The sequence below is a fragment of the Rhinopithecus bieti genome, unplaced genomic scaffold (assembly GCF_001698545.2).
Source record: "Rhinopithecus bieti isolate Rb0 unplaced genomic scaffold, ASM169854v2 scaffold_9237, whole genome shotgun sequence".
NCBI classification, from domain to species: domain Eukaryota; kingdom Metazoa; phylum Chordata; class Mammalia; order Primates; family Cercopithecidae; genus Rhinopithecus; species Rhinopithecus bieti.
In genome coordinates, this window is record NW_016806263.1 from 1,389,424 (window position 1) to 1,397,656 (window position 8,233).

The window sequence follows — 8,233 nt, forward strand, 5'->3', positions numbered from 1 at the left end:
ATGAAGACAGTAAAAATATCCTCATCTTGGCATGCACAGATGCAACACACCCAAGGGGGAACTTTACCCCTCCCACGTGGGCAGATTCCACAGAAGACTTCCTTATCTTTGCCACATAAAGACCTGGAACTCATCCCCATTTTTGTTAACTCTCCTTGGATCCCCTCTCATTGCTGAGATATTTTCTGTTGCTTAATAAAACTCTGCTCTGCTCTAGTCACTCTCTGGTGGCCACGTGCCTTAGTCTTCTTGGTTGCAGGTCAATATAACTTGGACCTAGCTGAACTAAGGAGTGATTAGATTGTAACATTTCCTCCTGAGGGCTCTGAGGGATGATGTGTCCCAGGCCTCTCTCTTTGGCTCGTAGGTGACCTCCCTGTGCCTCTTCACACTGTCATCCTTCTTTGCATGTCTGTCTCTGTGTCCAAATTTCCCCTTTTTAAAAAGACACTAGCCGTAATGGATTAGGGTTCACCATAATGAGTTCATTTTCACTAAACAAATTACCTCTATAAACACCCTGTCTCCAAATAAGGTCACATTCTGTGGTACTGGGGAGTGGGACTTCCATGTATGAGTCTTTTTGGGGGACCCCATTGAGCCCGTAACAGGGTAGCTGCAATGATGACAGAAAATCAGGGATGGGTAAGCATTCATAAATGCCACTCTCCTGGAGGAAAAGGGAGGCTTCCTTTCGGGGACATTTTTTTGTCCTCAGCATCTGTCCTGGCAGAGTGTGAGCAGGAAGGCTGCCTTGCCAGGCTCCTGACTCCCAGTGCTGTGTGGTGCTGGTGAGCTGAGCTGATCTTTGAGGGGCCAGACCAGGTGGAAGTTCCTACCTTAAGCAGCTCAGGGCAGGGACAGACCAAATCCAAGTGCACCAAATGGGGCCGTGACAAACCCTTCTGAGGGAATATCTGTGATCTTAGGAATGACCCTGAGAGGACACTGCTCTGATGCTCTGATGGGACTGAGGGGAGTTCCAAGCTTCCAGGGTGCTGGGCAGTGTCTCCCCAGAGAGTGGCTATTCCCAGTGTCAATCAGGCAGGAAGGGGAGGATGCTGGGACAGGAAGTAGCTTGGAGGTGGGCCTTAGGCTGGTAGAAGTTGCTGCTTTCTTCTCTGTGGGTTCCTTTCTCCTGGATCTGGACCCCAGAAGTTCCCAGACATAGGGAGGAGGGGTGCCAGGTGATGGGGATGATGGAGGTGGTGGCCACTGCCCTGGAGGAGGCTGAGCCAGTCAAGGGACAGCTGTGGGCAGCCTTGAGGGTTCTGACAGCAGCCATGCGCAGCAGTGGGCAGTTGTCAGTTACTCTGTTTATGTTTAGGTCTTCTCTAAAATCTTGCTAAACAATCAGGTTTGATCTCATTTGAGTTGGGGCAAATCGAGGGAATAGATCAGGTGTTCAGGTATAGATCAGAGTTTAAAGAACAAGCAACCCTCACCATGCCAGGGATACGATGACACTAGTGAGGTCCCAAGGGAAAGGGGGGCCTCAGTGGCAAGACTTCCATGGCCCTCCCATGGTGGAGAATCTCCCTGGCTGCTGCCAACCTTGGAGAATCAAGAGGAGCATTTGATCAGGATGCCATTGAGGGAGGCAGAGCCACCCCAGTGACTGAAGCCCTTCTCAGTGGGTTTTCTGCCCAAAGACTGGTGTCAAGGATTGTGTGCCAAGGGTCAGGCATGTTTGTAAGGACAGAGGGAGCCAGCAGGGAGCCAAGAGAATCTGTCCCAGAAAGCCTAGGTTTAAACTCCAGACTCCAAGAATCAGAGCAGGAGCAGAGAGTGGATTACAGAACTTGGGGTTGGGAAACCTTATCGGTGCTCTTCCATATCTCTTTGATCTCATTTCCTAGCCCTGCACTGGACCCATCCAGGCTTCTTTGCTGTTCCCTGGCCCCTTTTTCCCAGCCTTTGCACTGTACTTTCCCTCGGGTATTCACTTTACTCAAATCCTCTCAAATATCTGACAGAGAGGTCTCTGACCACCCCATGGAAAAGAACAACTCTTATCTATCCCTTACACATTCTCTTGCTATGCAACACTAATTTCCTACAATTATATTCTGCAGTATGTTTATTTGTTTTTTCTCTCATTATTGTCTGTTTGCCACAGTAGAGTGTAAGCACCATGAAGACAGGAACTGTGTCTTGACCACTGTTCACCTCCAAGCACCTCAAATAGGACCTATCACATAGAAGTTTCAATCCATATTTGTTGAGTGAATGAAGACAACAGGTATCAACTTAGCTTCTACTACAGTTCTAAGACTTTTGCTTCAAGAAGTGGGAACACGCCAGAGGTAATGGTGAGGAGCCGTGGCTATTTCCACCTGGCCCTTTCTCCTATCTGTCCCCCTATCTTTCTGTTACTTGGTCATTTCTCCCAAGATCTGTCCCTTCAAAGGGTTCTTCAACTCCACCCCGTACATTTATTCTTCCTTGCCTGTGCTCTTGCTGGTGCCTCTTACTGTTCCCTCTTCATTCTCAGCTTTCCAAAATCTTGCTCCTCTCTAAGGCCAGAACTTACTCATCCTTCAAGGGCTCACTGGAGGCTCTGTAACCTTTTTGGTAAAGTTATACCAGGTGAAACTAATATTCCTTTTCCTTGGCTCCCAGAACCTTTTCCTGACACTTTGATTAAGGCATTTTTACAATCTGACATACTTAAGACCTATGAAAGGATAAAGGCTCTATCCTCCCTGGAAGATAGGGAGGTTTTTTGGTTTGTTTGTTTGTTTGTTTCTGTTTTTGTTTCCTTTTTTTGAGACAGGGTCTCTACTCAGCCTCCCGAGTAGCTGGGACTACAGGCACAAGCCTGTCTAAGTTTTTTCTTAATTTTTAATAGAGTCAAGGTCTCCATATGTTGCTCAGGCTTGTCTTGAACTCCTGGCCTCAAACAAGTCTCCCACCTCAGCCTCCCTGGGATTACAGGTGCAAGCCACAGCACCCGGCTGGGATTCTTAAAGGCATGAATGAAGGGCCGGTATCTCTAGTGATTTGCACATAACAAGTGCCCAATTAATGTTTGCTTAATTGAATAAAATTGACATTATTCTCTGAGAATTAGGTGGGGAAAATGAAATGAATTTGAATGTGGGCTGTATGCTACACACTGGGGTAATAATGCCATAACATACTTTATTTCCAAAAACCCTCCCGGCAATCTTACTGAAGTGTATTACTATCCCTGTTTTGTAGAGGATGGTCAGAGAAGTTATGTGAGCTGCCCAGGGTTACACGGCTACCGAGAGACAGAACCAGGGTTTGAAGTCAGATTTATATATTTAAAGACAAGATGACTTATACTCATTTAAATTATTTTTATCACTATAAATTCAGGATGGGATTCCAGTAGACAGCATAGCTACACATCAGGCATAGATTTGGAAGCATATTTCCACCTGCCTAAAGGTAAAAGGCATGTGTCCTTTCTCCATGAGGATGAGAATACTTTTATATAGTCTTTCTGTGTGGAAAGAGTCTAAACTACACAAAGACCTGCCCCAGATGAATCAAAACAATTGACTGCAGTGAGGTCACATAAACTGGTGATATCTAGTTAACTTCTTTTCTTGAGGCCAGAGCTAGTGTTGGCACACTTGGGACTCGAGAAGGCAAGAGAGGTATTTATAGCAACAGTGACAGCTGACTGCAAGTATTCGTATGATGATTAAATTTATTCTAGGAAATCTTATAAATATTGAGTTTAATAGCTGTCACTTTGAGTTCATCAGCTGAAGTAACAGTTTAGAATTCATATTTGAAAAACTCCATTAAAGCTAAAGTGTAGAAAAATAGAGGGCTACCCTGGAGTGGTATCTTAGGGCAAATGTAGCTCACTGAATTTAGCTTGGTCCCTAAAGAAGTAAAACTTTACAATAGTTAAGTGAACCAAAATCTTTGCCATATCAAAACTAACCATAAAAATGCATCTTTCCAATGAATGCAGCTTGCCCTTTAATAGAACATAGCAGAGCATGAAAATTGTCCTTTAAAGCATGCCCACTAACTCCTTCTTCAACTAAATGCTTCAGGAGTGAAAATGAATGCATTCTAAAACTTTCATGCTTTTTTTCCCCAGAAAAGCAAGTTCCCAAAATATCTAACCTGTAAACTTTGAATAATAACAACCCTTTTGAAAAACCTAAAAAACTGTATAAAGAAGGGCTACATTTATATATTTACAGTTATTTGTTTTCTTAAAGTTTTCCTCTTGATAATAATTAAATTTAAATGCTTTTCATAGAAAACCTGGAAAATACACAAAATTAAAAGAGAAGAAAAAAGAAAAGATTTTGGCTCCACTGCTCATAGAGGCAATCATGGTTAATGTGTTGGTGTATTTTCTTTTCCCTGAGCTTTTGGTTTTCATAGTCCTTGGCTTTGCTGTTACTGATTTGTTCATCATTAGTTCTAAACAGTGCCAATGACCTCGCAGATGCGGGTTGTGGATAGCAGCAGACGTGGAGGTGGAGGCTGGGTGACCAGTGATGCTGTGAGTCAGGTAAGTCACTTCTCCTGTCTAGACCGGACATTTTCACAGGTTGGCTCTCAGAATCTGAGAAAAGCAGCGGACCCTCTTTCCACAAATATTCATGATAGACCCATGCTTTGCATACAAGTTCAGGGCCCACATCCAAATCCTTTAGCGATCCAGGAGCCTCTCAGGTTAAACATCCTGAACTAGGTATCAGACTTCTTGACAGTTTGCAATGCTGCCTTCCCAAAGAAGCTTGCAAATGTCTCCATTTATTATTTGACTCAATGTGAGTTGTAAGTAAAGAAAGAAGGAGGAGAAAACCCTCTCAGATGGTCATCTGGGCCTCTCTACTACAAACAGCCTTGCTATCTCCAGGAATCTCAAGCCATGCTTTCGGGGAGGAAAGTACGCTTCTGCGCATGATCCCAAGTTCACACTGCCAGCAACATCCAGATTAGCACAGTCTATTTGTGCTGGGGTCAGTGGAGAAGAACCTATTAGTCAAGGCACAAGGAAGGCTTTGTTTTTTTCTGTCCCTGCACAATGGTCCTGAATCATTACATGCCCTGGCATGCAGTTGGTGTCACATGGGTGTGATGACCACCTCTAGGTTCTGATCACACAGGGTCCAGAGGAACCAGAGAAATGACTCTATCTAAGAGGCACCAGCTTCCCAACCATCCCAATGTACTGTATGATAACTGCACACACACCGCCCCCGCCCCCACCCCCCATCATCTCCTTCCCTAGGGACACAGCTAAGCTGACACCAGAGAAATGCAAACAACAAGCTCTGTCAAGGACAGAGCCAGGTGCTGGCAGGAAGGGCAGAGGGTTTAGTGTGGTCAGTTGGGGGCCCAGGGATGACTGATGTCCTGGAAATAACTTCTAATTGTAAGTCTGGAAGGGAGGATGCAATAGAAAGAAATGAGGAAGCTTCTACTCACTGACCACATACTGCAACTAGTGCTGTGTGTATAGAAATTCTATTCTTCAAGCTTTTCAATAAACATTCAAGTTAGGCATTGTTCAGCCATTGACCCAACAATATTATTGGCTGGTGGCTCTGTGCCAGACCATGGGGAGAGCAGAAGCAAACTGACCCAAGTTCCTGCTGCCATAGAGCTTACCTTCTAATGGGTACGACTTCAGGAAAGAATTGGGCAAATGCGTATAAGTGGTGACAGGTGTGAGTGCACCAAAGGAAAGCTGAGCTGCCGGGTCAGCAAGTGGCAGGCAGTCGAGAAAGGCCTGGGGAGTGAGGCAGCTGTGGGGGTGTCTGGGGCTGACCCCTCTGCCCCCAGGCATGGGAGCAGTCAGTGCAAAGGTCTCGAGAGACAGGCTGTTCGATGTTAAGGGAGGCCAGCAGGACTGGTGTCCAGTTAGAATGGGGAAGGTGTGGGTGTTGGGGCTTAGGACAGATAGTTAGTTACAGGCCACACTGGGCACTTCGCACATTGTGCTGAGTGAGGAATGAGATAGTGTGTTGATCTGTATTGTGTTGCTTTAAAGAAATACCTGAGACTGGGTAATTTATAAAGAAAAGAGGTTTATTTAGTTCATAGTTCTGCATGCTGTACAGGAAGCATGGCACCAGTATCTGCTTCTGGTGAGGCCTCAGGAGCTTAAAATCATGGTGGAAGAAGGGAGAGCAAGCACGTCACAAGGTGAGAGAGGAAGCAAGAGAGAAGTGGAGAGGTCCCAAACTCTTTCTAACAAGCAGATCTCCATGAATTCCTCACTGCTGGGGGGGCAGCAAACTATGCACGAATGATCCACCCCATGACCCAAACACCTCCCTGTAGGCCCCACCTTCAACACTGGGGATCACATTTCAACATGAGATTTGGAGGGGACAAACATCCAAACTATAGCAGATGGGAACCATCAGGGCAGTTGAGCAAAGACGTGACAGCATTTGGCTTCCATTATGAAAGCATTGCTAGGGTCACTGGGTGGAGAATTAGACCACAGAGGGGTCAGAGAGAAAGCAGGAGGCAAATCAGGAACTCCCCACCCCCCGCCATATTCAGATGATGATTCTCAGCTCACAAATGTGCCTCCAAAATCTGATGGCACCATGACCCTCTCTGTCCTGGATCACCTGGATCCTCAGGTGACTTCCCTCTGCCTTTAAAATGGAACACGGGCACCCACGAGATCCCGCCTGATCTGCACCAGCCTCCCTCTGCATTGCCTTGCTACCATGGAGTTGCCTTCTGTTCTCTCTCTGTCTCTTACTTGGTGATTCCACCCGAAACCGTGTTTCTGGTACCTACCTGGCCTGTGTATATTTCCCTGATGCCTGCGGTGTTCTCCTCCACCTCTTTATCTGCCTAAGACCTGGTCACTTTAACCATCTTCCACCTTCTTTTTCTCAGAGAAGCCGCTCTTGCCTCTTGCAGACCAGGCTGGGTAGGGCTCCATACAGCCTAGGGTTCCCCCCTCTACTTTGGCCACACTGCTCACTTTTGGGAGTACCTACTCTTTTTGGCCTCCTTCTTTGGGCTCCAGTCACCAAGGCCAGGTCAACTTCTCTCTTGTTCACCTGTCAGTGTTTAAGCCAAGTGCACAATCCCAAAAACCTGATGGCACCACGACCGTCCTGAATATTTGGACCCTTGACAAGGAATACTTTGTGAGGTGAACAGAATACTTGCCAACATCACACAGCTACTAAGTGGGCAGATCAAGAATCAAACTCCTGATTCCAAGTTCTTCCTGGCCCCAGGACCTTCACTCAAGTCTCAGTTCAGCCCCAGTTGGTGACAGCTGGTGAGTAAGACATTCAGTTTTTCTGGGTCTCGGTTTCCCCAACTATAAAATGACAGGGTTGGACGCTGAGTTTATTTCCAGGGCTCCAGGATCTACAAGTGCTCCCCCAGTCCATCTGACCACAAGAATTACCCAGGCCTGGGTATACTTGTAAGAATACTCACCTGAACCTGCAGAATCACAGCTCCAGACGAGGGACTTGGGATTCTGGTTCTGTTTATTTGTTTGTTTATTCAAGTGCCCCAGGTGAATCTTATCACCAAATAAGTTTTGGAAATACATTTCTAAGGGACTCCTTCTCAAAGGAGGTTCCCAGAAGAGAAAGGTCAAAGAGGAGGCAAAAACATGATGGTAGTGGCTATTTCAACACAGCGACAGCTCCTTCTCAAATGTCTCCTCTCTATTATAAAAAGAAACTTTGCATCTGAGCCTGATATTTATTTATGTGAATTATTTTGAGGGATGAATGGAAGTCTCCAGAACTTTAACTGAAAGTTCAGCTTCCTGGACAACTGTAAATAGCTCTGCCCTGACAAACTTTGTCCAAGTGCTAATAAAAGAACACTCAAAAGGAGCACAAGCAGAGATGAGGACACTCTCAGAGCTCCTGAAAGGAGAGGCAGAAGCTCAGAGAGGTTAATCAGCTTATCTGAAGTCACACATCTGGTAGGTGGTAGAGGTGGAACCAGACCCAGCTCTCTGCATCCCTGGCTGGTATTTTCCCTTCTGAAACATAAGAGTGCATCAGGGCAATGTTGCTTCTGCACAGAAAACTGTGGTGCCCATACTTTGGAGCAAAAGGTGCTCCCAGAACACCACATGAGTGATGACCCGCCCTAAGGATAGTGCGTGGCAGGGAGTTGGCACCCTCAGATAGGGGTAACTGATCGACTAACCCCACCTTCTTGTCACTGTGATCTAGGAATAGGGCACTTTTCAGGCTTTTTCATTCTCTGCCTTATTGGGGTAAAT

At 46.0% G+C, this 8,233-nt stretch overlaps 1 long non-coding RNA gene across 1 annotated transcript; it reads left to right on the forward strand.

Moving 5' to 3' along the window:
* Positions 1–2,129: 2,129 nt before the first annotated feature.
* LOC108531739 (uncharacterized) lies at positions 2,130–7,255 on the forward strand. Its single transcript, XR_001886263.1, has 3 exons — positions 2,130–2,242; positions 4,418–4,510; positions 7,042–7,255. It is a non-coding gene; the product is annotated as an uncharacterized LOC108531739 (long non-coding RNA).
* Positions 7,256–8,233: the final 978 nt, after the last annotated feature.